The sequence below is a fragment of the Papio anubis genome, chromosome 17 (genome assembly GCF_008728515.1).
Source record: "Papio anubis isolate 15944 chromosome 17, Panubis1.0, whole genome shotgun sequence".
Lineage (NCBI taxonomy): Eukaryota > Metazoa > Chordata > Mammalia > Primates > Cercopithecidae > Papio > Papio anubis.
In genome coordinates, this window is record NC_044992.1 from 29497356 (window position 1) to 29524507 (window position 27152).

The window sequence follows — 27152 nt, forward strand, 5'->3', positions numbered from 1 at the left end:
TAGGTGCCCACCACCATGCCAGGCTGATTTTTGTATTTTTAGTAGACATGGGTTTTTGCCATGTTGGCCAGCCTGGTCTCGAACTCCTGACCTCAGGTGATCCACCTGTCTCAGCCTCCCAAAGTGCTAGGATTATAGTCGTGAGCCACCATGCCTGGCCTCTTTTCTTTTCTTTTTTTTGAGATGGAGTCTTGCTTTGTTGCCCAGGCTGGAGTACAGTGGCGCAATCTCGGCTCACTGCAACCTCTGTCTCCTGGGTTCAAGTGATTCTCCTGTCTCAGTCTCCCAAGTAGCTGGGACTACAGGCACATACCACCATACCCAGCAATATTTTTATTTTTAATTTTTTTTATTTTTGACAGAGTCTCTCTCTGTCACCCAGGCTGGAATGCAGTGACATGAGCTCAGCTCACTGAAACCTCTGCCTCCTGGGTTCAAACAATTCTCCTGCCTCAGCCTTCCAAGTAGCTGGGATTATAGGCACCTGCCACCACATCCCGCTAATTTTTTGTATTTTTAGTACAGATGGGGTTTCGCCATATTGGCCAGGCTAGTCTTGAATTCCTGACCTCAGGTGATCCACCCACCTCAGCCTCCCAAAGTGCTGGATTTACAGGCATGAGCTACTGTGCCCTGCCGCAAATTTTGTATTTTTGGTAGAGACAGGGTTTCACTATGTTGGCCAGGCTGGTCTAGAACTCCTGACCTCAGGTGATCCACCCGCCTTGCGCTCCCAAAGTGCTGGGATTATAGGCGTGAGCCGCTGTGCCCAACCCATGGTTCTATTTTCTATTAAGGCACTTTCTTTCCTCCCTTGATTCAACTCAAGTCTGACTTGAGAGACTTTCTTCTCCTAAGAGTGACAGGTATTGAAGGCCTTGTTGTTCAACAGCAACTCTGGCAGCAAAGAGGGGAACAATAATGATAAATCTTAAATGACTGTTCTCAAACTTCAGGGTGATTAATTATTAGGGATGCTTTAAAAAAAGAAAAAGTCGGCCGGGTCCAGTGGCTCATGCCTGTAATCCCAGCACTTTGGGAGACCAAGGCGGGTGGATCACAAGGTCAGGAGTTCATGATCAGTCTGACCAACATGGTGAAGCCTCGTCTCTACTAAAAATACAAAAATTAGCTGGGCATGGTGGCCTGCACCAGTAATCCCAGCTACTTGGGTTGGGAGGCTGAGGCAGAAGAATCGCTTGAACCCAGGAGGTGGAAGTTGCAGTGATCCGAGATTGTGCCACTGCACTCCAGCCTGGGTGACAGAGTGAGACTCCATTTCGGAAAAAAAAAAAAAAAAGAAAAAAAAAGAAAAGAAAAAGAGAAAAAGTCAACCAGGTGTGGTGGCATCTCCCTGTAGTCCCAGCTACTTGAGAGGCTGAGGTGGCAGGATCACTTGAGCCCAGGAGTTGAGGCTGCAGTGAGTCATGATTGTGCTGTTGCACAAAAAAAAAAAAAAAAAAAAGGGCTGGGAATCTGCATTTTTAACAAGCACCCTAGTGTTTGTTTCTTAAGGTGATCAGTGGGACATACTTTGAGAAACGATGCCCTAATCTAAATATTTGACCTAAAAATGCCAAATGAAGCTGCCTGGACAGTGGCGCATATAATGTTTATATATATCTGGGTTTATCAATTTTTGAGAATTTATCTTTTCTCATCTATGGCTATTACAAATTCATATGGCTATCTTCTAAAGAGTGTGACACAGACACTCTGTTTTAATGTGTTAGTTTTGTCTTCTTAAATAGACTATACTCACCTCGAAGACAGGGACCTCTCATACTTTCCTGACTTTACCCTAGGGAAGATAAGAAAGCAATTTTAAGGTTGGAAGGTAGCTGGGCTGCTCAGGATGAATCCCTAATACCTTTACATCACCTTGAAAACCCTGGAAGTCATATATTTGGGATTTTGTATTCGTTTTCTAGGGTTGCTATAACAAAGTACCACAGACTGGTGGCTTAAACAACAGAAATGCATTTCCTCACAGTTCTGAAGGCTACAAGTCCAAGATTAAGGTGTCAGCAGTTAGTTTTTTTCTGGTATTTTCTCCTTGACTTGAAGATGGCCATGGACGCCCTATGTCTTCATAGGATCTTCCCTCTGTGTGTGTGTCTGTGTCCTCGTCACCTTGTCTTATAAGGACGCCAGTCATACTGGATTAGGGCCCACCCGTATGACCTCATTTTAATTTAATTACTTCTGTAAAGACTTTGTCTCCAACTATACTCACATTCTGAGGTACTAGGGGTTAGGACTTCAACATATGAATTTTGGGATACAGTTCAGCCCATAACAGACCTCTAGTGTCAGCTTCTAGAAACGTACCACTCATCCTTCTCTTCCATTTGTTAGTCTCATATGGTAAGTTCTCTCCACCCTTTGGTTCTCCTCCCCCACCTCTTACAGACATAATAGCTTGTGTAGCAAGAACTCATGGAGCAGCTCTAAAGAACCTACAGTAGGGATGGGCAGGTTGTGGCATGCACCGAACACCATAACACTCAGGGGTTGCTGAAATTCCAGTTGTACTGTCTTAAAGACACAGCTCTCTGCTCATTCTCTGCCCAGCTGTCTTAGCATTTGGTGATAACAATTAGATTATTAGATCCTCTGTAAGTGACCTTGGTATCATAACTCATCCTTCCTTAATTTTTTTTTTCACTGTAGCTTTTATTAGGCCTTTCTTTGGCTAGTTCTTTAGAAAGCTCAATTATTTAAAATAGAAAGCTCAATTATTTAAAATAATCAGTGAGGTCAAAAGCAGGACATGCAAGGGCTGGCTGAAATTTCACATAAGGACAGTTTTTGAGGGTAAATCCCTGGTTTTGTAGAGCTTCTAAAGCTGGTAAACAGCAACACCATTAAGAATCCTAGGGAGACTTGGCATGGTGGCTCACGCCTGTAATCCCAGCACTTTGGGAGGCCAAGGCGGGCGGATCACGAGGTCAAGAGATGGAGACCATCTTGGCCAACAAGGTGAAACCCCGTCTCTACTAAAAATACAAAAATTAGCTGGACTTGGTGGTGTGTGCCTGGAGTCCCAGCTGTTCGGGAGGCTGAGGCAGGAGAATCACTTGAACCTGGGAGGCGGAGGTTGCAGTGAGCTGAGATTGCACCACTGCACTCCAACCTGGGAAACAGAGCGAGACTCCATCTCAAAAATAAAAAATAAAAAAGAATCCTGAGGAAAGAATTCCTGTTATTTAATATGATCTAGGAAAGGTAAAACAACAATAAGACACAACCTCATGGTTTTTAGTTCTTTCCAAAGTCACTCCCTTCATGTCAGCTTCAGAGACTGCTGTTTTTTTTTTTTTGTTTTTTTTTTTTTTGAGACGGAGTCTCGCTCTGTCGCCCGGGCTGGAGTGCAGTGGCCGGATCTCAGCTCACTGCAAGCTCCGCCTCCCGGGTTCCCGCCATTCTCCTGCCTCAGCCTCCCGAGTAGCTGGGACTACAGGCGCCCGCCACCTCGCCCGGCTAATTTTTTTTTTAATTTTTTAGTAGAGACGGGGTTTCACCGTGTTAGCCAGGATGTAGAGACTGCTGTTATGGAAAGGCGAGGCTTCCCTCTTCCCAGGCCATGTTTTTCGGTCAGTCAAATCAAACATCTTACTAAGCCAGGAAGTCTTGCTCAATTATCTTTTTCCCCCCTACCTTTGTCCAACTGATAGATATCTCAGTGATACAATTATTGTGAAATATGAATCACTGTTCTGTAAAGTCCACATCTTCTTTCCTATGTTCTCTGCTTCCAACCCCTGTCATTTAATTAATTGATTTATTTAGAGATGGGGTCTTTTTACGTTGCCAGTGCTGGGGTGCAGTGGCTATTCACAGGCGCAGGCACAGCACACTACATATAGCCTTGAACTCCTTGCCTCAGGCCATCCACCCACCTCAGCCTTCTGAGGAGGTGGGACTATAGTCCAGGTACATACCACCGTGCTTGACCCTATTATTTTAAAAATGGGTTGATAAATTCTTGGGGAAGCTCCACCTAGTGGGATTATGAGGGCTCCTGGATGAATATTGTTCCCTGTTGGACCAATCTTTTCCTCTTCCTGCCTCAGCTTCCGCCAATAACTTCTTACCTGGGGCATGTATTTCTATCCTATTCACGTTTTACCCTCTGGCATAGAGCTTGTTCTCACTTAACTGTCATCCTCTGCGCTTCTGGCCTTACAAGTTTGTAAGCATGAAGAAGGTGCTGTGCATGCTTCATTAAATTCTTCCTTGAATGGGTTGAGTTCACCCTGTTCTTCTCAAGCGCAATTTTCCCCAAGTTTCTTCCCTAAGCAATGTTTGTATTGTGTTGGGACCCCTTCCAGTTATTATTAATTTTCAACACACAGCTACCATGAAAATCTTGCTATGAAGTAACTGGCGAAACTACAGACACGGATTGGCTTCCTCTCAAAGGCCCGGCGTGCCCACAGTGGAGGACGGAAAGCATTCTCCAATCCGAAAAGTCTGGAACGCTTTGGCAACTACTTTGCTCAGGGCAGGCAGAAGACGGTGGTTCTTTGGTACACTCCCCTTCTTACCGAGCTTCGTTTACTGAAGCTTCTCCTCAACACGCCAGGATCCAGCATGTGTAACACCTTTCCAGTCGGCTGTCTTGGGGCTGAGGAGCGAAACGGGGGGCTGGTTATGGACTTCCAGCATGGGGTTACTTAGCCCGCCCAGGCTTGCAAACCAGCTAGCGTGATGAGAACAGGTGGTGGACGCGATTGCCTACCTCTTGTTAATGTGTTAGGATTCAACAGACAATTAAACGGGCCCGCACGCCGCCTGCCCCACTCAGCCCGCCTTAATGCTGGGTTCCCTTTCCCCCAGCTACAGGCCGGCTAGTCCCGGTCCCTCACTTGGGACGCCTCTGTCCCTGGTGCGAGGCGCGTGTTGGACCGCTTCCCCTACTCCCCTCTCCGCCAGGAGGAGGAGCCGAGGGGCTGGCCCCGCACCCGGCTGTGGCAGAAGGGGCCGCGAAGGCCGGGCCACGGGCGCCACGACTGCCCAGGGCCCGCCCGCGGCCCGCCCGCCCTCTAGCCGCTCAGCCCCGAATGGCAGATCCGCGCTCGGACCATCGGCATCGCCTCACATCGCCCCGCCCCGCGCCGCCCTCCCATTGGCTGCTGCTGAGCCCTGGGGCCCGCGCCTCGCCCCCCGGCGGCCCTGGCCGCGCCGCAGCCCGGAGCGGGGTCAGAGGTGAACGGCCTGGAGTAACCCCGGACGTAGTCACCTCATGGGGCTCGCCGGCTGAGGTGGGAGGCAGGGGCGGGGCGGGGGCGGGTCAGGTCCCCTGAAGCCCCGCCCCTTCTCCGTGTGCCGGGCCGGCCTGGTGCTGCGCGCCTGTCAGCCATCGCCTGAGCCGCCGACTTCTCCTCCCGCCCGGCAGTGTCTCCACGCAGGGGCTCCGGAACCGCCCGACCGCACACGTTGCCACCCTGAGGTGAGGTGAGGGCCGGCCCAGAACCTGTGACCGGGGGCCTGGAGAAGCTGGGGCCAAGGGAGGGGCGGCGTTAAGCATGGGGCCGCCTCCCATCCTCCGCCCGCCCGCACGCGGCCTGGGCTCCACACCATCCAGACCCGGTGCCGGGCAGCCTAACCCTTCCCGCGGCTCTGAGGCCTTGAGGTCCCCTCCCTAGAGACATGGAGAGGTCTGGGGTCTCTGGAGGTGGAAGCTCAGATCCCGGAACTGGGAGGCGTACAATTCAGGACCCCTCTAGAAAGGGGCTGGGGTTTCTGCCTGGAGCTAGCCCCCCACCCCTCCTGCCCAGCTCCAGCGTGGTGTGATTCCTTCCAGACCCCTCTCCAATCCGATTCTGGGCTCGGGAGAGAGAGAAGACCACGTGGGAAGGGGGCGTTGCGGGTTGGGTCTGATTGCATTGAAAGTCCTCTCTCTCTTGCAGGGTGAGGTGTGGGGTGCAGACCTCACTTGCTCTCTCCGTGCCTTTGTATCGTGGCGAGAGCCAGGGCCAGGCAGGTTGTCCCTGCCAGTTCCTGTTCCTAGGATTTTATTATGTTATCTGTGAGGGACGTAGTAAATGTACATGCCTTTTGTTACTCTCTCCTTGTTTGCCATGCTGATCAAGGGAAGTTACTGGAAACAGGACGTAGGAAGCTGATGTGAAGCTAATGATTTCACAGGAAAATGTGCGTGAAGGCCCTACCCGGATCGGGGCCAACATTAGTTTGGATTTGGAAGTGGGAGAGTGGACACTAATGGACACTTGAAATCAGCTCTAAAAATCAGGGACTTAGTGTAGGCCTTGTGGGTTTTATAGAGGCATTTAAGAATATAACTGCTCAGGAGAAATAATTTAATTTCAGATATTTTTGTCTGGGGATTTAAGACTGGAATAAAAAAAGACCCTAGGCCTTCCTGATTCCGTTTCTACTTTAGCGATGTTTCAGTAATTTCCTAATGTGTGGATAAACCTAATAACCACATCTTCAGTCTCAGAAGTTTATTTCCTTGAATTTTCTCTCTCTTTCCATTCATTTTTTCCCTCCCAATTCGGTAGTATAGATTGAGAAGCATGCTTTCTTTTGTTACATGGTCTCTTCTCCCTCAGCAGGGAGGAATACTCATATTTTTCCATTCTTGAGGGGAAAGCCCTGGATGTCTGTGATGAGAAGGATTTCTGTGCTGCTTATTTGATTGGCACTTTTCAGAAAAGCGTTGTGGCCTAATAGAGCAGGACCACCGTTTACCTATCCAGATAGATGCCTGCTTGCTACAAATAGCAAGTTTCTTCCCACTTCTCTTGCCTCAGTTTCTTCATTTCTCAATAAAACTGAATGCATAACAGGAGGACTGATGTAAACCCAAGAATATTAAACATTTTAAAGTGGGCATATGAAAGATGCCAAAGGTAAAGTATTAATTTATGAAGCCATCTGTGTTTACTAGTGTTGTAGAATTTTGTTATTTTGTTTGTTTGAGATGGAGTCTTGCTTTGTTGCCCAGACTGGAGTTTCTATGGTGTGATCTCGGCTCACTGCAACGTTGTCTCCTAGTTTCAAGCGATTCTCCTGCCTCAGCCTCCTGAGTAGCTGGGATTACACACGTGCGCCACTATGCCGGGCTAATTTTTGTATTTTCGGTAGAGACAGGTTTCACCATGTTGGCCAGGCTGGTCTCCAACTCTTGACCTCAGGTGATCCACCCTTCTCAGCCTCCCAAAGTGCTAGGATTATAGGCATGAGCCACCACGCTGGGCTTGTTTTGTTTTGATTTACCAGTGCATAATAGAAATACATTAAGCATAAGATTAAACTGCTTTTTAAAAAGGAAGTTTTGGGAAATGGTGGCTTTTATCTTAGTGAATTTATAGTTCAATAACTAGGTAATGATGAAGACCTGGTATTGTGAAAGCCAGCCTCGGAGAACACTCTCTCATCTGATGTTGACCTCTCTAAAGTGCTGTAAGCAGGTTCAGGTGTACATCACTATGTAACACTATTTCCTTTGCCGTCAGTGATTGGGAAAATTTTTATACCTGTCATGTGGACTGGTTTAACAGGTCTAGGGCTAGTGTATTTCTTTCTTTAAAATCTTTTCTTCCTTCATTTGGATGGCTAATATCCTAATAGTCTTAGTTTGGGAAAGAAGTGAATTAAAATAGAAACTGTGGAATAATACATTAGAAATTAGTATTTTCAATTGTGGGAGGAGAGGAGAATCCTTTTGTAATTCAGAAAAGAAAGTTATGTCATTATCTAACATGTTCTTAAAGATTAGTAATTATAAGAGCTGCCGGCATGGTGGCTCACGCCTGTAATCCCAGCACTTTGGGAGGCCGAGGTGGGCGGATCACGAGGTCAGGAGATTGAGACCATCCTGGCTAACACAGTGAAACCCCGTCTCTACTAAAAATGCAAAAAATTAGCCGGGCATGGTGGCAGGCGCCTGCAGTCCCAGCTACTCGGGATGGGGATGCTGAGGCAGGAGAATGGCGTGAGCCCGGGAGGCGGAGCTTACAGTGAGCCAAGACTGCGCCACTGCACTCCAGCCTGGGTGACACGGCGAGACTCCGTCTCAAAAAATAAAATAAGATAAAGTAAATTCTAGGAGCTATGTGTCAAGCATCTTTCCAAACCCATAAAACAGTAAGATTACAACAAAGCGAATAAACACTAGAAACTCATTGGCTAAAAAAATTCCTATTAACTATTGAGGTAATTACCATTAATCTACTTTAACAGATTATTAACTGTTTTTTTTTTTTGTTTATTTCAATTTAATTTAATTTTATTATTTTTTGGAGTTGGAGTCTCGCCCTTTTGCTCAGGCTGGAGTGCAGTGGCACAATCTCGGCTCACTGCAACCTCCACCTCTCAGGTTCTAGCAATCCTGCCTCAGCCCCCTGAGTAGCTGGGACTACAAGGTGCGTGCTACCATGCCCGGCTAATTTTTTGTATTTTTAGTAGAGATGGGGTTTCGTCATGTTGGCCAGGCTGGTCATAAACTCCTGACCTCAGGTGATCTGCCCACCTCAGCCTCATAAAGTGTTGGAATTACAGGTGTGAGCCACCGCATTCGGCCTCAATTTTATTTTATTTGTTTATTTATTTATTTGAGACAGGAGTTTCGCTCTCGTTGCCCAGGCTGCAGTGCCATGGTGCGATCTCTGCTCACCGCAACCTCCACCTCCCGGGTTCAAGCGATTCTCCTGCCCCAGCCTCCTGAGTAGCTGGGATTACAGGCATGTGCCACCATGCCTGGCTAATTTTTTTGTATTTTTAGTAGAGACGGAATTTCTCCATGTTGGCCAGGCTGGTCTTGGACTCCTGACCTTGTAATCCACCCGCCTCGGCCTCCCAAAATGCTGGGATTACAGGTGTGAGCCACCACGCCTGGCCACTTTATTTTTTATGTATTTATTTATTTTTTTGGAGATGAAGTCTCACTTTGTCGCCAAGGCTGGAGTGCAGTGGCGTGATCTCGGCTCACTGCAACCTCCGCCACCCAGGTTCAAGCAATTCTCCTGCCTCAGCCTCCCAAGTAGCTGGGATTACAGGCGCATGCCACCATGTCCGGCTCATTTTTGTATATTAATAGAGATGGGGTTTCACCATGTTGGCCAGGTTGTTCTCTAACTGACATTAGGTAATCTGCCCGCCTTGGCCTCCCAAAGTGCTGGGATTACAGGCATGAGTCACTGCACCTGGCCTTCATTTTAAAATGTTTTTTTATTTTTTATTTTTTTAGAGATTCTCTCGCTGTGTCACCCAGGCTGGATGGAGTACAGTGATGTGATCATTGCTCACTGCAGCCTCGACCTCAGCTCAAGCATTCCTCCCACCTTACCTTCCAGAGTAGCTGGGACTGCAAGTATATACCACAGTGCCCAGCTAATTTTTAAATTTTTTTGTGAGATGGAGTGGGGGTCTCACTTTATTGCCCAGACTGGTCTCAAACCCCTGGCTTCAAGTGATCCTCCCACTTCAGCTTCTCAAAGTGTTGGGATTTTAGGTGTGAGCCATTGCACTCAGCCTATTTCTTTAGTTTAAAAAAACCGTAATGAGTACTGTATTCACTTGAATCTAATGGACTATTTGAAGGTGATATTAAACAGGTAGGAAACTATGACAAATAGTGTCATAAGGATGTTGCACTTACACAGTGTGTAAATCTGATTGATAAGGCATTAATTCTTATGAGTTTAGCTGGTCAATCTTAGTTAAGTGTGCTCTAATGATACAGTTCTCTTACTAATTTGTTACTTTTTCAAGCTACCATTGGGCTGTCTAGTCTCAGGATGTTTAAGGAGGCAAGTGAAAAGTGGCTTCAACAGGGGCTATTCAGTGCCCTACCTAAAGGTTGGTGGCCCCAATTGGTCTTGCCTTCCAATGGTGTTGAGACTTAGACTCATTTCATCCTTTTAGCATGCCATACTCATGCTGTTTTATACAAAGAACCACAATAACGTTTACTATTCCATGACATCAGGACTGGAAATTGCATGGCAGTACTTTGCAGTAAATTGCATGGAATGGTTATTTCAGATAGAATAAAGTTGTATAAATTATTTTCTTTGTTTTAAGGCAGGATCTCTCTCTGTCATCCAGCCTGGAGTGCAGTGCTGCAAACATGGCTCACTACAACGTTGACTTCCTGGACTCAAGTGATCCTCCCACTTCAGCCTCCTGAGTAGCTGGGATTACAGGCACATGTCACCATACCTAGCTAATTTTTAAATTTTCTGTAGAGATGAGGTCTCACTGTAATGCTCAGGCTGGTTTTGAACTCCTAGGCTCAAGCAATCCTTCTGCCTTGGCCTCTCAGAGTTTTGGGATTATAGGCATGAGCCACCATGCCCAGCAAAGTTTGAAAATTCCGAATGAACTCATGGAGTTTGAAAAAACAGACTCAGTTTTGGGGAATTTTTCTCAAAAAATACAAGGCCTCATTTATGAATATTTGGTTATCCCTTCTGATAGAACTAGAGTATAATACTCATTAATGACATTCCTATAAAATTATCTTCTTTTTTTTTTAGATGGAGTCTAGCTCTGTTGCCTAAGCTGGAGTGCAGTGACGTGATCTCAGCTCACTGCAACCTCCTTCTTCTGGGTTCAAGTGATTCTCCTGCCTCAGCCTCCCTATTAGCTGGGATTACAGGCGCACACCACCATGCCTGGCTAATTTTTGTATTTTTAGTAGACAGGGCTTCACCCTGTTGATCAGGAGTCTTGAACTCCTGACCTCAAGTGATCCGCCAGCCTTGGCCTCCCAAAGTGCTGGGATTACGGTTGTGAGCCACTGTGCCCAGCCTGTCTTCTGTTTTTATAAACAGATTTCAAATCTGTTCTTAGTTGTGTGTATATATTTTACACACATGCCAAGATGAAGAATAGTAGGTTGATAGGAGCTTGATTAGTTTTTAAGTTTATCAGGAGTAATATCAGTAGATTAGCAGCAAGAAGATGAATCGCTGGGTCCTGTTTTATGCTTTAGCATTTAGAGGTATTCCTGGCCCTGGCAAAGCAAGCTGTTTGATTTTACTTTGATTCTGCCTCAAAATTCAATAACTTAATAGAACATTTAGTACTGGAAAGTGCCTAAGGGATTTTCTTTTCCAGTTTTCCACTTAATATGAGAGATATTTTATCTGATGTACATTTGAAAGTTTCCAACTATAGGCACATCTGGCATAAGGCATCATGGGGCAACTGATTTTTGGGAGTTCTTCATAATTTTCAACTTAAAACTGGCTCCTGAAGACTGCATAGGATATTGTAACTACAAAGGAATTAGGAATTTTTGCCTTAACCTGTAAATGTCACCAGCATAGATCTCTGTTAGGTAATATAAAGTATAATGCCTTAACATATCCATAGGACTTGGAGGCAAAAAAATTCAGCAGTATTTCCTTAAGGAAGAAATTCCTTTCGTTTTTTTTTTTTTTAAATAGGGTCTCATTCTGTCACCCTGGCTCGAGTGCGCTAGCATAATAATGGGTCACTGCAGCCTCAACCTCCCAGGCTCAAGTGATCCACTCACCTCAGCCTCCCAAGTATTCGGGACTACAGACACATACCACCATACCTGGCTATTTTTTTGTTTTTTGTTTTTTAATTTTGGTAGAGACGGGGTTGTGTCATGTTGCCCAGGCTGGTCTCAAACTCCTGGGCTCAAGCGATCTTCCTGCCTCAGGCTTCCAAAGTGTTGAGATTGTACAGCCATGAGCCAGTTCTTTTCCTTGAGACTCTGGTTTTCTTTAAATGCAGATCTATGAAATAAAATTATGAGCATAAATTGATTTCATCCTAGAACTTTCTGAATTCACAAAATGGCATTTTACCTGGAGGCCTCTAAATGTTTTCTAGAGGATAATGTTTGAAATAGTGACTTAGTTTATGTCTGCTAGTTTTGTAACTCAAATATTCGTTGCAGCCTGGCCAGATGCGGTGGCTCATGCCTGTAATCCCAGCACTTTGGGAGGCTGAGGTGGGGGAATCACGAGGTCAAGAGATCGAGACCATCCTGGCTAACACAGTGAAACCCCGTCTCTACTAAAAGACATACAAAACATTAGCCGAGTGTGGTGGTGGGCGCCTGTAGTCCCAGCTACTCAGGAGGCTGAGGCAGGAGAATGGCATGAACCCAGGAGGCGGAGCTTGCAGTGAGCCAAGATTGCGCCACTGCACTCCAGCCTGGGTGACAGAGCCAGACTCCATCTCAAAAAAAACCCAAAAAAACCAAAAAAAAAAACCATGCAGCCTTTGAAAGCCTAGTGTTTACATGGCATTGTGAGGCATTGAGGGTGGTGGATCTAAATCAATTAGAAGAGGCTGGGCATGGTGGCTCACATCTATAACTCTGGCACTTTGGGAGGCCAAGATGGGAGGATTGCTTGAGGCCAGCAGTACAAGACCAGCCTCGTTAACATAACAAGACCTCCATTTCTCTCTTTTTTGTTGTTTTTGGAAGGGAGAATAACTTCCCCAGCCTCATCTAGGAGATAACCCAGAGTCAATTACATAGTAACACATGTTAAAGAAATAAGTGAATAACATTTCAGTTATCTGGCTAAATACTCTGACAGATACGAGATAAGGGATCAGAGTAGCATGGAATTAATTGAGGAAAGCTTTTTATTAAACTTATTTAAAATCTTCAGTTGACAATATATTCATGTGGTTCAACATTTTGTTTTATTTGTTTGTTTTTTTGAGACAAGAGTCTCACTGTGTCACCCCAGATTGGAATGCAGTGGCAGGATCTTGACTCTGCAACCTCTGCCTCCTGGGTTCAAGCAATTCTCGTGCCTCAGCCTCCCGAGTAACTGGGATTACAGGTGTGTGCCACCATGCCCAGCTAATTTTTTATATTTTTAGTAGAGACGGGGTTTCACTATGTTGGCCAGGCTGGTCTTGAACCCCTGACATCAGGTGATCCTCCCGTCTCGGCCTCCCAAAGTGCTGGGATTACAGGCGTGAGCCACCGTGCCCAATCTGGTTCACCATTTTATTTTATATTTTATTTTATTTATTTTATATTTTATTTTATTTTGAGACAGAGTCTTGCTTTGTTGCCCAGGTTGGAGTGCAGTGGTGTGATCTGAGTGCACTGCAATCTCCACCTCCCAGGTTCAAGCAATTCTCCTGCCTCAGGTTCCTGAGTAGCTGCGACTACAGGCACACTCCACCACCCCCCTCTAATTTTTGTATTTTTAGTAGAGACAGGGTTTTACCATGTTGGCCCGGCTGGTCCAAAACTCCTGACCTCAGGTGATCCGCCCACCTTGGCCTCCCAAAGTGTTGGGATTACAGGTGTGGGCCACTGCACCTGGCCTGGTTCAATATTTTAAAAGCACAAAAGGGGGCCGGGCGTGGTGGCTCATGCCTGTAATCCCAGTTTCACCGTGTTGGCCAGGCTGGTCTTGAACACCTGACCTCAGGTGATCCGCCCACCTTGTCCTCCCAAAGTGTTGGGATTACAGGCGTGAGCCACTGCGCCTGGCTGTTGTTATTTCTTATTTCTTTTTAATAATTATCAGATATTTTAATTTATGTTAATGTTATTAATTTATTAATAACTTCTAGAGATTTTATGCATTTTCAAGCAAATATATATATTCTCTCCCTCCCCTCCAACTATTTGTTACACAAAACTTTTTTTTTTTTTTTTTTTTGAGATGGAGTTTCACTCTTGTTGCCCAGGCTGGAGTGCAATGGTGTGATCTCGGCTCACCTCAACATCTGCCTTCCAGGTTCAAGTGATTCTCCTGCCTCAGCCTCCCCAGTAGCTGGGATTATGGGCATGCGCCACCTCGCCCGGTTAATTTTGTATTTTTAGTAGAGACAGGTTTCTCCATGTTGGTCAGGCTGGTCTCAGACTCCTGATCTCAGGTGATTTACCTGCCTCGGCCTCTCAAAGTGCTAGGATTACAGGCACGAGCCACCACACCCAGCTCGAAACACATTTTTTGGTTTGTTCATTGTTTTGTTTTTGAGACAGGGTCTTGCTCTTTTGCCCATGCTGGAATGCAGTGGTACAGTCACGGATCACTGCAGCCTCAACCTCCTGGGCTTAGGCGATCTTCCCACCTAAGGATCCCAAGTAGCTGGGACTGCAGGCATGCGCCACCACACCCAGCTAATTTTTTCTGTTTTTTTTTTTTTTTTGAGATACGGACTCACTATGTTGCCTAGGCTGGAGTACAGTGGTGCAGTTATGGCTCACTGTGGACTCGACCTCCTGAAATCAAGCAGTCCTCCCATATCAGCCTTCTGTGTAGCTGGGACCATCGGCATGTGCCACCATACTCAGCTAATTTTTAATTTTTTAATTTTTTATAGAGACGGAGTCTCACTTTGTTGTCCAGGCTGGTCTTGAACTCCTGAGCAATCCTAATGCCTCAGCCTCCCAAAGTGTCAGGATTAGAGGCATGAGCCACTGTGCCTGGCCTGTTGTATACTTCTATTGCATCACATCCAGAGTTATATGAAGTCAGTTTGTCCTAATATTGGTGATATTTAGTTTGAATACTTAGTTAAGATGGTATCTGTCAGATTTCTCCATTGTAAAAATACCTTTTCCCTTTTGTAATTAATATGTAAGAATATGGCCAGGTGCAGTGGCTCACGCCTGTAATCCCAGCACTTTGGGAGGCTGAGGCAGGCGGATCACTTGAGGTCAGAAGTTCAAGACCAGCCTGGCCAACATGGTGAAATCCCGTCTCTATTGAAAATACAAAAAAACTAGCTGGATGAGGTGGTGGGTGCCTGTAATCCCAGCTACTTGGGAGGCTGAGGCAGAAGAATTGTTTGAACCTGGGAGGCAGAGGTTGCAGTGAGCTGAGATCGGGCCATTGCACTCCAGCCTGGGCAACAGAGTGAGACTGTCTCCAAAAAAAAAAAAATATATATATATATACACACACACACACATATGTGAGAGAGACATATATGTAGGATATATCTTATATATGTATATGTGTAAAATATATATGTAAGATATGTGTATAATATATATGTTTTATATATATATAAGAATATGTTGTTTTCACTGAGCATGGTGGCTCATGCCTGTAATCCCAGCACTCTGGGAGGCCGAGGCAGATGGGTTGCTTGAGGACAGGAGTTTGAGACCAGCCTGGCCAATGTGGCAAAACCTCATCTCTACTAAAAATACAAAAATTAGCCAGGTGTTGGGGCACACACCTGTAATCCCAGTTACTTGGGAGGCTGAGGCACAATAATTGCTTGAGTCTGGGAGGTGGAGGTTGCAGTGAGCCAAGATCACGCCACTGCACTCCCATCTGGGCAACAGAGCGAGACTCCATCTCAAAAAAAAAAAAAACTAAATAATAATAATAATAAAGAATATGTTGTTTTCTGAAAACCCTTATCCAATGGTTTTAACATATATTTACGATATTTGCCAATATCAATTATTGCATTGGTGTTTGTAAAATGAATTATGTTTTCTAATTGCATTATTCTCAGAGGTAATTATTTTGAGATTTTGCTGTCTGAAAATATGTCCTGTCCTCACAATTGATCAGCAACCTATTGTGTCTAAAATTCTACATTGAAAATAATTTTCCTTCAGAATTTTGAAGGCATTGTTTAATAACTTTCAAGCGTCTGTTGTTATTTCTGATAAGTCTGAAAGGCATTCAAATTCTTGATCATTTGTATGTGAACTTTTTTCTCTCAGGAAGCTTGTAGGATCTTTTCTTGTGTTCAGTTTCTGAAATTTCAGTGATGTGCCTTGGTGTCCGTTTTTGTTCATTATGGTAGGCACTTGTTGGGCCTTTGAAATCCGTCAATGACCATGGCAATCTGGCATGATTACCAGATTAAAATTTTTGCCCTATGTTTTGTTCTTGCTTTTGGGAGCTTCCGTTGGACCTTCTGAACAGGTTCTCTAATTTTTTCTCTCCTGTTGTTCATCACTTTGAATCCTTTTTTTTTGAGAGACAGAGTCTCACTCTGTGGCCCAGGTTGGAGTGCGGTGGTATGATCTCCGCTCACTGCAACCTCTGCCTCCCAGGTTCAAGCAGTTCTCCTGCTTCAGCCTCCCAAGTAGCTGGGATTACACGTGTGCAGCACCACACCCAGCTAATTTTTGCATTTTTAGTATGGTTGGGGTTTCACCCTATTGGCCAGGCTGATCTTGAACTCCTGACCTCAGGTTATCTACCTGCCTTGGCCTCCCAAAGTACTGGGATTACAGGCATGAGCCACCACACCTAGCCTTCTTTGACTTTCTATTCTGATTTGTGAAAGCTTTTCTTCAATCTTCTGAGTTTTCTTCTTCTGAGTTTTTTCGTTGCTGTGATCATATTTTTAGCTTTTCAAAATTCTTTCTTGTTAAATTTTATGTGTATATATATATATATATATAAATAGGGATGGCATTATGCTTTATTGCTCAGGCTGGTCTGGAACTCCTGGACTTAAGTGGCCCTCTTGTCTCAGCCTCCCAAAGTGTTGGGATTACAGGTGGGAGCCACTGCACCTGGCCTAAAACAGTTATTTTAAAAATATTTCAGCTGGGCGCGGTAGCTCAAGCCTGTAATCCCAGCACTTTGGGAGGCCGAGACGGGCGGATCACGAGGTCAGGAGATCGAGACCATCCTGGCTAACACAGTGAAACCCCATCTCTACTAAAAAAATACAAACAAACTAGCCAGGCGAGGTGCGGGCGCCTGTAGTCCCAGCTATTCGGGAGGCTGAGGCAGGAGAATGGCGTAAACCCAGGAGGCGGAGCTTGCAGTGAGCTGAGATCCGGCCACTGCACTCCAGCCTGTGCGACAGAGCGAGACTCTGTCTCAAAAAAAAAAAAAAAAAAAAAAAAAAAAATTTCAGACCAGCTGTGGTGACTCACACCTGCAATCCTAACATTTTGGGAAGCTGAGGCTGGAGAATCGCTTGAGCAGGAGGTTGAGATCAGCCTGGGCAACATGACAAAATCCCATCTCCACAGAAATTACAAGAAAGCTAGCTGGGTGTGATGGTGTGCACCTAGTCCCAGCTACTTAGGAGGCTGAGGTAGGAGGATCACTTGAGCCCGTGTATTAGTCTGTTTTCACACTGCTGATCAAGATGTACTTGAGACTGGACAATTTACAAAATAAAGAGGTTTAATGGACTTACTGTGCTATATGGCCAGGGAGCCCTCACAATCATGGCGGCAGGCAAGGAGGAGCACGTCATGTCTTACATGGATGGAAGCAGGCAAAGAGAGAGCTTGTGCAGGGAAACTCCCGTTTTTAAAACCATCAGAACTCGTGAGACTTACTCACTAACACGAGAACAGCATGGGAAAGACCCACCCCCAGGATTCAATTACTTCTCACCAGGTCCCTCCCATAACATGTGGGAATTAAAGAGGAGATTTGGGTGGGGACACAGCCAAACCATATCATTCAGCCCCTGGCCCCTCCCAGGTCTCATGTTCTCACATTTCTAAACCAATCATGCCTTCCCAACAGTCCCTCAAAGTCTTAACTCATTTCAGCCTTAACTCAAAAGTCCACAGTCCCAAGTCTCATCTGAGACAAGGCAAGTCCCTTCTACCTATGAGCCTGTAAAATCAAAAGCAAGTTATTTACATCCTAGATACAATGGGAATACAGGCATTGGGTAAATATAGCCGTTCCAAATGGGAGAAATTGACCAAAACAAAGGGGCTACAGGCTCCATGCAATTCCATAATCTAGCAGGGCAATCAAATCTTTTTTTTTTTTTTTTTGAGATAGCGTCTTGCTCCAGCCCAGGCTAGAGTGCAGTGGCACAATCTTGGCTCACTGCAAGCTCCACCTCCCAGGTTCACGCCATTCTCCTGCCTCAGCCTCCGGAGCAGCTGGGACTGCAGGTGCCCGCCAACATGCCTGGCTAATTTTTTTGTATTTTTAGTAGAGACAGGGTTTCACCGTGTTAGCCAGGATGGTCTCGATCTCCTGACCTTGTGATCCAACTGCCTCGGCCTCCCAAAGTGCTGGGATTACAGGTGTGAAACCGCGCCTGGTCAGGGCAATCAAATCTTAAAGCTACAAAATGATCTCCTTTGATTCCGTGTCTCACATTGAGGTCGTGCTGATGCAAGAGATGGGTTCCAATGGTCTTGGGCAGCCCCACCCCCGTGGCTTTGCAGGATACAGCCTTCCTCCCGGCTGCTTTCATGGGCTGGCATTGAGTGTCTGCAGCTTTTCCAGGTGCATGGTGCTAGCTGTTGCTGAATCTATCATCCCGGGGTCTGGAGGATGGTGACCCTCTTCTCACGGCTCCATTGGGCAGTGTCCCAGTAGGGGCTCTGTGCGAGGTTCCACCCCATCTGATTCCCTTTTGAAACTGAATGACTTTAACAGCGCCCAAGTTACCTCTTGAATGCTTTGCTGCTTAGAAATTTCTTCCACTAGATACCCTAAATCACCTCTCTCAACTTCAGAGTTCCACAAATCTGTAGGCCAGGGGCAAAATGCTGCTAGTCTCTGCTAAAACATAACAAGAGTCATCTTTGCTCCAGCTCCTAGGAAGTTCCTTATCTCCATCTGAGACCACCTCAGACTGAACTTCATTGTCCATATCATTATCAGCATTTTGGTCAAAGCCATTCAACAAGTCTCTAGGGAGTTCCAAGCGTTCCCACATTTTCCTGTCTTCTTCTGAGCCTTCCAAACTGTTCCAGCCTTTGCCTGTTACCCAGTTCCAAAGTCGCTTCCACATTTTTGGGTGTCTTTTCAGGCAGTCCCCCACTCTACTGGTACCAATTTACTGTATTAGTCCATTTTCATGCTGCTGATAAAGACAAACCTGAGACTGGGCAATTTACAAAAGAAAGCGGTTTAATGGACTTACAGTTCCATATGGCTGGGGAGGCCTCACAATCATGGCAGAAGGCAAGGAGGAGCAAGTCACGTCTTACATGGATGTTAGCAGGCAAAGAGAGATTGTGTAGGGAAACTCGCATTTTTAAAACCATCAGATCTTGTGAGACTTACTATCACAAGAACAGCATGGGAAAGACCCACCCCAGTGATTCAGTTACCACCCACCAGGTCCCTCCCACAACACCTGGGAATTCAAGATGAGATTTGGGTGGGCACACAGCCAAACCATATCAGCCCGGGAGGTCAAGGCTATAGTGAACTGTGATTACGTCACTGCACTGCAGCCTGCGTGACAGAGTGAGACCCTGTCTCAAAAAAAAAAAAAAAAATCCATTTGTGCTTTATGTATATAATATCTTCTCTTAGCTCTTTCAGGATAATAACAATGGTCCCTTTAGACTTCAGGTTTTTTTCAAGATAGTAATTTTTTTTGTTTTTGTTTTTGTTTTTGAGGTGGAGTTTTGCTCTTGCTGCCCAGGCTAGAGTATAATGGCGTGATCTCGGCTTACTGCAACCTCCACCTCCCAGGTTCAAGTGATTCTCCTGCCTCAGCCTCCCGAGTAGCTAGGATTACAGACATTTGCCACCATGCCCAGCTAATTTTTGTATTTTTAGTAGAGACAGGGTTTCACCATGTTGGCCAGGCTGGTCTCAAACTCCTGACCTCAGGTGATCCACCCGCCTCAGCCTCCCAGGGTTCTGGGATTACAGGCATGAGCCACCGCACCCAGCCAAGATAGTAATTTTAGACTTACAGAAAAGTTGCAAAAGTAGAACATAGAGTTCCTGCGTACTCTTGATCAGGGCTTACTAATCGTTAATATCTTTTTTTTTTACTTTTATTTTAGGTTTAGGGGTACATGTGCAGATTTGTTATATATGTAAACTCATGGGCGTTTGTTGTACAGATAATTTCATCACCCAGATACTAATTAGGCCTAGTATTCAATAGATACTTTTTGGGTTTTTTTCTTTTTTGAGATGAAGTCTTGCCTGGTCACCCAGGCTGGAGTGCAGTGGCACGATTTCAACTTACTGTAGCCTCCACCTCCTGGGTTCAAACTATTCTTGTGCCTCAACCTCCCTAGTAGCTGGGATTACAGGTGTGTGCCACCACACCCAGCTAATTTTTGTATTTTTAATAGAGATGGAGTTTCACCATGTTGACCAGGCTGGTCTCAAACTCCTGACCTCAGGTGATCTGCCCGCCTCGGCCTCCCAAAGTGCTGGGATTATAGGCATGAGCCACCACGTCTGGCCTCAAAAGATATTTTTTCTTATTGTTTCCCTCCTCCCATCTGCTACCCTCAAGTAGACAAATGTTAATATCTTACTTACATAGCCAAAATACTTTTTTTTTTTTTTTTTTTTTTGAGAGAGTCTTGCTCTGTCGGTCAGGCTGGAGTGCAGTGGCACAATCTCGGCTCACTGCAACCCCTGCCTCCTGGGTTCAAGTGATTCTCCCGCCTCAGCCTCCCAAGTAGCTGGGATTACAGGTGCCTGCCTCCCTGTCCAGCTAGCCATAATACTTTAGTCAAAACTATAAAATTAACATTGGTATAATAGTAACTAAACTATAAAACTCTATTTCCTGTTTTTTTTCTTTTTTTTTCCTCCAGAGATAGGGTCCCTTTCTGTCACCCAGGCTGGAGTACAGGGGCTCCATTATGGCTCATGGTAATCTGAAACTCCTAACCTCAAGTGATCCTCCTGGCTAGGCTTCCCAAAGTGTTGAGATTACAGGCATGAACCACCATGCTGGCCTTCTGTACCTTTTCTTTTTTAGTGGCTTTTTTTCTATTCCATCATTTAATGTAGGATACCACATTTATTTAGTGGTCATGTCTCATTAATCTCCCCTGATCTGTTATAGTTTCTTAGTCTTTCCTTTTTTGTAATGGCTTAGTGATTTTGAATAGTACTGGTCAAGTATTTTGTAGAATGTCCCTCAATTCAAATTTGTCTGATATTTTCTCATGATTAGACTAGGGTCATGGGTTTTTTGGGAAAATACCACACAGGTGGTGAAGTTGCTTCCCTCCCCTCGACCCCTGTAGTTTTTAATGGTTTCTTGTGCCCTGTAATCTCTTTTCTTCAAGTTACATTTTTAAAAATCTACAGGTAGTTATTTGTTTTTAGTCTTTCGTGTTGAAGTTTTTCTCAAACATCTGGTAATCTTTATTGTCTGTTTATATTTAAGAGGAAGTATTGAAAGCTGATTAGAGATGGTTAGCTTACTACATTGTAATCTGGTTGGGCAAGTCAATTAGGGATGTTGATGTTAGTAACTTTAGGTTTTTTTTTCTCCTTGAGCTGGTCAGATTCTCCAAAGAAGGATCCTCTAGGCTGGGCGCGGTAGTTCACACCTATAATCCCAGCACTTTGGGAGGCCAAGGCAGGTGGATCACGAGGTCAGGAGTTCGAGACCAGCCTGACCAATATGGTGAAACCTCGTCTCTACTGAAAATACAAAAATTAGCTGGGCATGGTGGTGCGGGCCTGTAGTCCCAGCTACTCGGGAGGCTGAGGCAGAAGAATCTCTCGCACCTGGGAGGCGGTTGTGGTGAGCTGAGATCATGCCACTGGACTCCAGCCTGGGCAACAGAGTGAGACTCTGTCTCAAAAAAAAAAAAAGAAGGATCCTCTAATCTCTCTCTGGGAGGGTGACAATTAGGGAAAGAGGACCAGGAAATCTTATTCAATATATTGACTTAATTTAATCATTTTCAGTATTGTACCCTGCCCCTTACTGTTGCTGGTATCCCCCAATCTAGAAACCCTCTGTTTAACCCTTTCTAGAGAATAAACCTAAAGTCTCAGGATGGTAGCAGCAGGCACCTGACTTCACTAGCTGGGGAGAAAATCTAATGATCTGAAGCTTCGGAAACAGTTTCAACCAATCCTCCTTATTTTCTTTAGCTCTCTTTCACTTCCACTTTCTGAACATTTTGGGGACCCTATGATATAAATTGTGTTGATTGTAAGTTTACCACAGATTAGCTATGATTCAGTTTTCTTGGGCTTGCCTAGTCATTTATTGCTCTTCTGTCTGCTTTCCAAGAAAATTGTCTTCCTGTTGTCTACCCAGACTTTTTAATTTCTTTTTTGGTCTTTTTGTGGGTTATGTCTTTTTAGTTTATTTATTTATTTTTATTTTTATTTTTGAAAAAGAGTCTCGCTCTGTCACCCAGGCTGGAGTGCAGTGGCATGATCTCACCTCACTGTGGCCTCTGCCTCCTGGGTTCAAGCGATTCTCCTGCCTCAGCCTCCCGAGTAACTGGGATTACAGGTGCACACCACCACGCCCAGCTAATTTTTGTATTTTTAGTAGAGACGGGGTTTCACCATGTTGGCCTGGCAGGTCTCGAACTCCTGACCTCAAGCAGTCGACCCTTCTTATCCTCCCAAAGTGCTGTGATTACAGGTGTGAGCTGCCATGCCCAGCCCAACACATTATCTTTCTTCAGAAGTTTGGCAAGATTTATTTAAAGATTTCTTGAAAGATATGAGAGCTTTTACCAGCTACATCCTTGAAAAATATTATACATCCCTGGACTGAGAAATGGGAAATAGGACAGACAGTTACATTATGTTATTTCCTCTGACTGCTGTACCCTAAAAGAATACTCTCTTGGTTTATAAAAAAACAAAAAGTGGCTGGGCATGGTGGTTCATGCCTGTAATCCCAAAACTGGGAGGCCAAGGTGGGAGGATTGTTTGAGCCCAAGAGTTTGAGACCAGCCTGAACAACATAGCAAGTTCAGGCTGGTCTCAAACTAAAGTTCAGGCTTGTCTCTACTAAAAATAAAAGAAGTTAGCCAGCTGTAGTGGCGTGTGCCTATAGTCCTAGCTACTTTGGAGTCTGAGCCAGGAAAATCACTTGAGCCTGGGAGTTTGAGGCTGCTGTGAGCTATGATCACTGTTCATAGCCAAGAAAACTGCCTGGGTGACAGAGAGAGACCCTGTCTCAAAAAACAAACAAACAGTAAGAAAAAAAAACTTCTAGCTGGCTCCTGAAGGAAATGACTTCAAGCTCTATTATAACCATTCATATCTAGTATTTCTCGTAAGGTTGTATCTTCTACCATCTGGTTCTTATTCAAATGTCCCTTCTACATGGAATGCTTCTTCCTCTCCCTCCTTGCTTATCTTTCCAGATTCATTTCTAATATCTTCCTACTCCACCTCCAAGTTTGGACAAAGTACCCTTCTTTTGTGTTTCTACACCTAGAGATTATTATTTTTTAAATTACATTATTATTTTAACTTAAAACAATTTTTTTTAGAGATAGGTTCTCACCATGGTGCCCAGGCTGGTCTCAAACTCCTGGGCTCAAGCCATCCTCCTGTCTCCGCCTCCCAGAATACTGGGATTACAGGTGTGAACCACCACACCTGGCCTAGAGGGTTTTTTTTCTTTTTAAAAAAACTTTTTAAGTTCTTTTTTATTTTTTATCTTTTTTATTTATATTTTTTGTAAGTGTTTTCAGAGATTATTATACTACTGTAATTGTATATTTAGATGTCTATAGCCACTTAGCTAGGGACAAATCTTATTTATCTTTGAATAATCAGCACCTGTTTCACTATTTGGAACACAAGTTCTTGTTATTTTAAAATTTAAAACTTGTGGTAAATTAAAATAGTTTTTAAAATAAAATTCTCTGTAATCCTTTTATGAATCACTGAATTAAAAAATAAAATCTATTAAAAAATAAATGACAAAATGAAAAAGGCAAATTCACTTATTCTCTTTGAAAACATCTTTTTTTTGTTTGTTTGTTTTTGAAACAGAGTCTCACTCTGTCGCCCAGGCTGGAGTGCAGTGGCTTAATCTTGGCTCACTGCAACTTCCGCCTTCTGGGTTCAAGCAGTTCTCTGCCTCAGCCTCCCAAGTAGCTGGGATTACAGGCACCCGCCACCACACCTGGCTAATTTTTGTATTTTTAGTAGAGACAGGGTTTCACCATCTTGACCAGGTTGGCCTTGAACTCCTGACCTCGTGATCCACCTGCCTTGGCCTCCCAAAGTACTGGGATTACAGGCGTGAGCCACTGCACCGGGCCTCTTTGAAAACATTTAAGTGAACTTACTATGACGTGAGAGGCAAGGACATGTTGTATAAGCTTGTATACTTTTATCAGTGGCTACGAAAACTAATTGCTGCCTCTTTATTAGAATTGTTTGGAAAATACAGTGTAATTTGAGTTCAAGTAGAATATGCTAACTAAATTTGGTAACATCTGTTGTATTTATTTAGAAAAATATCTCTGGGCTGGACGCAGAGGCTCACGCCTATAATCCCAGCACTTTGGGAGGCTGAGGCAGGTGGATCACGTGAGGTCAGGAGTTCGAGACCAGCCTGGCCAAGATGGTGAAACGCTGTCTCTACTAAAAATACAAAAATCAGCCAGGTGTGGTGGTATGCATCTGTAATCCCAGCTACTTGGAAGGCTGAGGCAGGAGAATCGCTTGAACCCGAGAGGCAGAGATTGCATTGAGCTGAGATTGTACCACTGCACTCCAGCCTGGGTGACAGATTGAGACTCTGACTCAATAAAAAAAAAAAAAAAAAAGAAAAAAATCTCTGAATGAAATGCAGGCTGATTTTTTTTTTTTTTTTTTTTTTTTTGAGACAAGGTCTCATTCTGTTGGCCAGGCTGGAGTATAGTGGCACTTCAGCCTCGACCTTCTGGGCTCAAGTGATCCTCCCACTTCAGCCTCCCAAGTAGTTGGGACCATGGTCATGTGCTACCACATCCAGCTAATTTTTTTTTTTTTTGGTAGAGATGGGGTTTTGTCATATTGCCCAGGCTGGTCTCTATCTCCTGGGCTCAAGGGATTTTCCCACCTCAGCCTCCCAAATGGCTGAGATTACAGGCATGAGCCACCACTCCTGGCCCAGGCTGACTCTTAAACACATTAGCTGTAGTTAGCTTTACCGCATTTTCAGGAACATAAGGCACAGTTTGGGAGCCTTCTGCAAAAATTTTCAAGAGTCTCCAAATAAAAGCTGAAGAATACATTATATATATAGTGTATATATAGTATATATGTGTTTTAAAAGTACATATATATATAAAAATATATATACATATATATGTATTTTATTTTTTTTGAGAGAGAGTCTTATTTTCTCCGCAGCCTGGAGTGCAGTGGTGCATTCTCAGCTTACTGCAATGTCTGCTTCCTGGGTTCAAGCCATTCTCCTTCCTCAGCCTCCCCAGTGGCTGGGATTACAGGTGCCTGCCACCATCCCTGGCTGATTTTTGTAGTTATGGTAGAGACAGGGTTTCACCATGTTGGCCAGCTGGTCTCGAACTCCTAACCTCAAGTGATCCACCCATCGTTGCCTCCCAAAGTGCTGGAATTACAGATCTGAGCCACTGCACCTGGCCACATGATATATTTTTTAAATAAAAAAGAATTTGGCATTGTCAACAATTTTATATAATGAAGAAAATAATTTTTATTTGACTAGGCAGACTAGATCTGGAAAAAGGCCTTGTTTTAGAACTAAGACAGCAATTATATGAACCTTCCCCAAAGGTCAGCTTCTTTTTTAGTCCTCTTTCTGGAGAAAGAGGTCTTAACCTAATTCAGGGCAGGAGTTTAGGAATCCCAAACCTGTATGCAAGGAACATTTTGTATGAAGGTACATTTTTGTCAAGAAAAGGTCCATAGCTTTTATCAAACAACAGTTGAGACAGTTTTAAGAATCGTTGGTTTATGTACTTAACTGACTGTCTTTGCTGTCTAGTGAGGTTATAAACTGGAGGGAGTGAGGGAGTAAGGATTAGTTGTGGCTTTAAGACTTTTTTTTTTTTTTTTTTTTTTTGAGACAGAGTCTTGCTCTGCTGCCCAGGCTGCAGTGCAGTGGGGTGCTCACTGCAACCTTTGCTTCTCGGTTTCAAGTGATTCTCCTGTCTCAGCCTCCGGAGTAGCTGGGATTACAGGCACACACCACCATGCCTGGCTAATTTTTGTATTTTTAGTAAAGACGAGGTTTCACCATGTTGGCCCAGCTGGTTTTGATTCCTGATCTCAGGTGATCTGCCCATCTTGGCCTCCCAAAGTGCTGGGATTACAGGTGTGAGCCACCACATCTGGCTGCTTTAAGGCGTTTTTGACACAACTCGTAATGTCATTTACATCATGACCTATATATAACTGAAACAAAAATTAATAAAACTATAGATGCTCTCATAAACTATGGTATATCTTAACATTTCTATCTTACTTCATTTTCCAAATATTGGTTATAACTTGCTAAATTGATTTCTTAATGTTTTGCTGGGTGGTAACCCATAATTTGAAAAACACTGGCCTATTGCATTATAGTTTACAAAATCCTTTCATATATTCTTAGTTTTCACAGCAGTCCTATGAGGTACAAATGACCTTCTTTAAACTTAATTAAATTCATTAATTTATTTATTTTTAAAATGGGGTGTTGCTATGTTGCCCAGGCTAGAGTGCATTGGCTTTTCACAGGTGTGATCATGGCACACTGCAGCCTCCAACTCCTGTATTCTAGCACACCTCCGCCTCAGCCTCCCAAGTAGCTGGGACTATAGGTGCACACCACTGCCCAGAAGACTTTTTTATTTTTACAGATGAGGAGGCTTGTCTGTAAAATATACAGAGACGTTAAGTGACCCGTTCAAGTCTGCAGTCACTTGCAATACGTGACAGAGTCGGAGTTTGAGCTTGGTTGGTCCTAGGTTTTAACTCCAGCTTCACTGCATCTTTGGTTACATGATCCAAACTTTTTCCTTCCTCTTCTCAATTGTAGGGAATAATACTAGCTCAGATTCCATAACTGGATAAGTCCTAATATCCTAAATCTTGTCCCTTGTCATTTAGGGGTCCTCTCTTGGAAGTTTTAGATTTCCCTATCAGTGTGATAGGTTCTTTCCTTTTGTTTCTTCTCTGTCCTGAACCAGTGGTTCTCAACCCTGTATTTGCATCAATGTCAATTAACTGTGGAACTTAAAGTTGATATCCCTGGGCTTCTAGCTGCAATTCTGATTCAGCAGATCTAGGGTGGAGTTTAGACTTTGTACAAGTTTTAAAAGCTCCACAGGTGATTCTTAAACATAATCAGAGTTGAGAATTTCTACCCTAGATACATTTAAATTGTCAGGCTTAAGAAGGAAACCCAGGATTTGGGGAGATGCTAGAGACTCTTTGATCTCTTACAGTTTAGGGACTTAGTATAATGGGTGCTCTGTCTTCCCCCTGGCTCCCAGCCTTTGTGGGTAGGTGTAACCGCTTGGAAACATAATCAGAGCT

General features: G+C 44.4%; 2 protein-coding genes across 8 annotated transcripts in view; one reads left to right on the forward strand and one right to left on the reverse strand.

The window, feature by feature from the left end:
* C17H17orf78 (chromosome 17 C17orf78 homolog) overlaps positions 1 to 5033 on the reverse strand; it is a 34996-nt gene extending 29963 nt beyond the window's left edge. Inside the window, exons 1-3 of one of the 2 annotated variants that reach the window (XM_021928278.2) lie at positions 4745 to 5033; positions 4551 to 4630; positions 1763 to 1801 (exon numbers count right to left, since the gene is read on the reverse strand). The gene's annotated coding sequence lies outside the window, so the exon portion shown is untranslated. Of the gene's footprint in view, positions 1 to 1762; positions 1802 to 4550 lie in introns of both variants that reach the window. The other variant, XM_021928277.2, reaches the window with a different exon arrangement.
* Positions 1 to 27152, forward strand: part of ACACA (acetyl-CoA carboxylase alpha) — a 332443-nt gene that overhangs the window by 49232 nt on the left and 256059 nt on the right. The window contains exon 1 of one of the 6 annotated variants that reach the window (XM_031657033.1): positions 5325 to 5455. The exons of 4 other annotated variants lie outside the window; for them this stretch is intronic. The gene's annotated coding sequence lies outside the window, so the exon portion shown is untranslated. Of the gene's footprint in view, positions 1 to 5324; positions 5456 to 27152 lie in introns of those variants that run through there. One more of the 6 variants, XM_031657029.1, reaches the window with a different exon arrangement.